The sequence below is a fragment of the Pinus tabuliformis genome, chromosome 5_2 (genome assembly GCF_031772625.1).
Source record: "Pinus tabuliformis cultivar Carrire ecotype Pingquan chromosome 5_2, CPIR1, whole genome shotgun sequence".
NCBI lineage: Eukaryota > Viridiplantae > Streptophyta > Pinopsida > Pinales > Pinaceae > Pinus > Pinus tabuliformis.
This window is the reverse complement of record NC_142306.1, coordinates 556719032-556724297: the sequence shown is the minus strand read 5'-3', so window position 1 is coordinate 556724297 and position 5266 is coordinate 556719032.

The following is a 5266-nucleotide window of genomic DNA, read 5'->3' as shown; positions in this document are numbered from 1 at the left end:
TCTTTAGTGAGCACTCCAATGGTGATAGGTTGCAAGCTTAGTAAGATGGATGAATCTCTAAAAGTGAGCCAGGTCTTATATAGATCCATCATTGGCAGCATTTTGTCATCTCCTTGCAAACAAAATAATTCTCAGATATCTCAGTGAAACAATGGAATATGGACTATGGTACCCAAGAGGTAAAAGAAAATAATTTATTCTTTATACTGATGTTGATTGGGTAGATGATGTACATGATCGAAAGAGATAAGTAGCGATGCTTATTTTCTTGGGTCAAGTCTAGTTTCATGGTTGAGAAAGAAGAAAGCTTCCATTTCCTTATCTACAGATGAAGCAAAATATATAGCAACAACTTCTTGTTGCACTCGACTACTATGGATGAATCAGACCTTGACAAATGTGAAAGTGTTCTATGAGCATCTGATCCCCATCATTTGTGACAACACAAGTGCAATAAGCATATCAAAGAATCCAATTTTTCACTCCAGGACCAAGCATATCCCCATCAAGTATCATTTCTTGAGAGAGAAAGTTGCATCTTAGATTGTGAAGCTAGAGCATGTACCTAACCATGAGAAAGATGTTGATATATTCACCAAGCCACTTCCTAGAGAAAAGTTTGAGTACTTGAGATAAAGATTGGGGGTCATTCCTTTTTCCTCCCTTAACTAGCTCCTCCTCCAAGAGGAAGCAAGGAAGCTAGTATATTTTTAAGCATATATTGGTAAAGCTGCCATGTCCACAAGGGTCAACATGACAGATAGATTATGGTGATAGGGGAAGCATGATGGTGTCTTTTGACATTGATGTCAAAGGGGGAGTGATATAGTGATCAAACAGAAAGGGCGTGAAAGATCGTAATCAATCCAGAGCTAGCACAATAAGCACCTCAACAAGACCAACAACAATACTACTACAACAAAAGTTTATCTCAGGGGGAGCAACACTCATGTTTTTCTAAGGGTGTTTATAGAATATAAAAAGGTGTTTTGCTTTATTTTTGTGTTGCCATCAATGCAAAAGGGGGAGATTGTTGAGATATGTTTTCATTGATGGAAATAGGGTGATGGAAACAAAGTGTTCAGTGATGACAAGTGGTAGCAGGAGGCACATGTGTCAAAGTAATACCTCAAGGAGTAGGTTCGAGGCACAAAATAAGGGAAAAAACTTAGAATCAGTTCAGTGGATTAGGAGCCAGTTTTGGAGCACTAGATCATCTCAAGTGTAGGTGTAAGCCACCTAGACGGATAGAGCTCTGAAAGAAATTTACAATGATATATCGAGTCCTAAAAAGGCCTCCTAGATCAAAAGTTAGATTCAGCCAAAATTATATGACCCCAATGCCTTCATAACATAGTTAAAGAGTGTGGAGGAGCCCTTGGCGCTTAGCCAAAGTTGGCTTAAATGAAAAACTCAACGTCAAGGCTAGCAGAGCCTCTAAGCGATATCTATGGGTAGACGTGGCAGCAATAGGTTGGACCTCATGTAGATCCCACTTGATGCGGTTATCCCAATGGATACACCTTGGTAGAATGTTTTGGTGCCCAATTCTATGCGACTGGGAGTAAAGAGTTGGGAAACAACAACTACACACTTTCCAATGGGTACCGAGTGATAAGATCGCACCCAATGGTAATACCCTGGCAGATGCACCCCAGAGGTTTGTTTGGAGAAGCACATGGCTAAGTGCCAAGAGGAAAGTGTTGGGACACGACGGCTAAGGCAACATATCAATGTAAAGGGAGTAAGAGGAGGCCCACTCCGCCAACTTAGCCTATGGAGGGTGAGCCTAGAGGTTTATCCCAACAAGATAACAAAGAAGGAAAAGCATAGGAGGGTCAACCTAATGAAAACAAAGAGAAACAAAGGGATGGATGAGGAGAAAATAGTTGGGCCGCATGCTAGCTTTCCGATGGCACTCGAGGCAGTTATTCAGAAGGGATTTTTTCTCACGAGAGGTGGTTTCCCGCATAATTGATCACGTAGATAAATGGTGGATATCCAATCTAGGGTCACCCCTCTAGAAACCACAATCCACATAGGAGTGTTGTCGAGGGTAGTTTTTGAACCCAAAGGTTTTTGTGAAGAAAAATAAGAGAAAAGATTAGTAAGGCCAAAAGAAAAATAACAAAGGAATGGGATGAAAAACAAGGCCTCAAAGGACATTTTCTCTCTCCTCCAGGAGGGTAGTTGGTGGCTCTTGATTGGCCTAGAAAACGTAGATGGTGACATCAACATGGACATGTGGCAGGTAGATTCAGGGTTTTTGGGCACTTGAATGACCCTTTTCTAGGTGACAAGTGTCACCACTCAGAGGTCGGAATGTGGCAGGAGTGACATCATAGTGACATCATCCCAAAGGTATGACCTCGGTGTTTTATAAAAGGTGCAAAGAAAAATCTTCAAGTTTCAGGGTGTTGGGCCACATAGAAAGAGCGACAGCTAATGGAAAAGAGCCCTCATTTGTACATGCAAAAGCTTTACACCTTGGCTCCTCCCCACATTACCTCGAGATTCTGTAGTATTTTCTTTGAGGAGCGAGCAGTGGCTCCAATGCCTTGCTATCGGAGTTAGTGATGTAATGGTGTACCGATGTGTCTTGGAACTTTCACTTAATTCAGAAGCCTGATAACATGGCATCATGTTTTCACACATGTATTGAATTTGTTTGTAATACTATTCTTTGGACACTTGTATTGCATGTTTCTTTAACATGTGTTAAGACAAGTGAACTATTTCGGTTGTTCTAATACATATGCTTATGAAAATGTGTTGTATAAGTTATTAATGTTGTCTCGTCTGTGTGGACTGTTCCGTTGGACACTCGACATAACCATTCTTATAAACTTGTTACAACGATCATCGCACTTGTGTGGACTATTCCATTGGGTGTTGTACATGCTATTTGTTCAATGTGTGTTTATGACAACTGCATCCATGTGGACTACTCCATCGGAATTTGTGAATATCCTGTTGTGTTGTGTGTCTCTGATAGAGTTGGGACTATTCCCTTTCGACTTGAGACTCACTTCCACCCTCTCCCTCTACGGTGAAAGAACATTGACAGAAGTAACACTAAGCACTCTCTAGGAATGTGAACTTCGCTGTTCAAAGACAAAGCATACCACTCTCATGTGCTGACAAGTAAGAGCTAAGGCAAACCTTTAAGACAATGGCAACTGGTCCATCATACCAGATGAGACTCCTACACCAAACAATGTGAGGTCTAGTTGGGACTCCATACCGGGGAGATCCCTTGAATGTTGGAGGTTCCAACATCATCAAAATTTATGGCACTAGAAGATGGGTCACTAGTTTTTTATGGTTGAATGTCCTCTCACCCTCACTGATCAATCATTTGGTCAAGGCAGTAACTCACACTCCCTCTCACCTACGTGAAATTTCATATCAACACCTCCTCTCTGTCCGTCCCATAACCTATCAGTGTGAAAAAACAGATGGACTAATCCTAAGATAAAATATCTTCCATACGCATCAAGAAATCCAAATACCACTCCCATAGGAGTTTTTGTATCATTGGTGGAAGAAGCAGTTATTTCCACACTCAAAGGTCTGGCAGAAGTTGTTGAGAACGGAGAGGAACCTCTGGTCTTCCAACAGGGAGAATGAGACACCCTCGTGATCTTGGGCTCAGATTCTAGTATAGGAGGTAGAGGGGAAGGAAGAGGAGGAGGCAGAGGCAGAGACGAACCAACAGAACCAGCACCGCAACCGCTAGATTATGAAGAAGAGGAGGACGACGAAGAAGAAGAAGACATGGCTGACCAAAACTTGGAATGAATGACTGAGGGACCATTGGCTCTCCCAAGTGCTTTGCACAAGATGCCAAAGTGTTCAGAGAGAATGTTCACAAAGTACGACCCTGATAGAGCAGTGAAGGTAGAAGATTGCTTGGACAACTTCTACCTACAGTTGCAGACACTCGAGGTATGATACGACAATGTTGCATGCATATTGTTTACATGTACCTTGGATGGCCACGCAACAGTATGGTATCACAACCTTCCTGTCAACTCCATCCATAACTAGGGTATGTTCAATGCATGTTTCTAGAAAAATTTGCTGATGACAAGACCCCAACCATGTTTCTCAAAGAGTTAGGCAGTTTGAAGATGGAGGCAAAAGAAAAGGTAAAAGATTTCAATCAGATGTTTTTGTGCATATTGAAAAATTTTGCAGTAGACAGGAAACCTCATGACTCCATCATTGTCGACTACTGTACATCTGCACTGCCAATCAATATTGCGTAGTTCGTCAAGTGAGAAGTGAAACCAATGTTATTAGAAAACTACGAAGAGGTAATCATTGTGGAGAAATACCTGCGCGCGATTGGAGTCATCAAGGATGATAAACTAGCGAAGGACTCCACAGATGTGAGCAGGAAGCCCTGGGCTGCAACGAGCATGGGTAAAGACAAGGAAGCTAGTGACATTGAAACCCTTACTCATTTTATCAATAACTTGACAATAGAATTGTCTGAGATGAAACAACGAATGATTGACACAACTACAAGTATTCACCCACCCAGACAATAGAAAGGAAGTATGTCATTAGGAAGCAATCGCTTCCCAGCTAAAACTGTGTAGAGCTCCAACTTAGTGTTCCAGTTAGAACAACACGCGAATGATGAATTTTTCTCATTCCATGAAGACAATCACCTGGAAGGGTCTTGTTAGGAATGGAAACAAGTTGAAGGCTCAGTATGAAACCACACACTAAACATAGTGAGTAGTACATAGTACCATCTGAGAGATATAGATGATGATGAAGATGCTGCACCTGATGAGGCACAAAGAACTGGGTAAGTAATCAACATGTATCAGTGCTTGCAAGCATCATAGAAAACAAACATCAGGAAGCAGCCCCAAAATCAAAATGGTCGATACAATCTCAGAAGTCAAGGGGCTCCCCCTACATTTGGGGAAATGAGAGAAAATCTTGAACTGCTAAGGAAGGTTGATCCACCAGCTGTCCAAAAAAAAAAAACACAAAGCAAGCCTAGGAAGACAACGATGGACAAGAGTACTTCCATGAGGAGCAAACTGTAAAACACTCCGTCGGACAGTACGAACATAGGATTGACCTCGAACATCTTGGTGAGTCTACCCGATTTTGATTATAACATTGTGGAAGACATGAAGAAAAATCACGCAAAAATCTCTTTGTTTGAGTTAGATAAGATTCAAACTCAGAGGGATATTCTACCACGCACACTGGGGCAAACATCTACAAATAGCGTATCCTA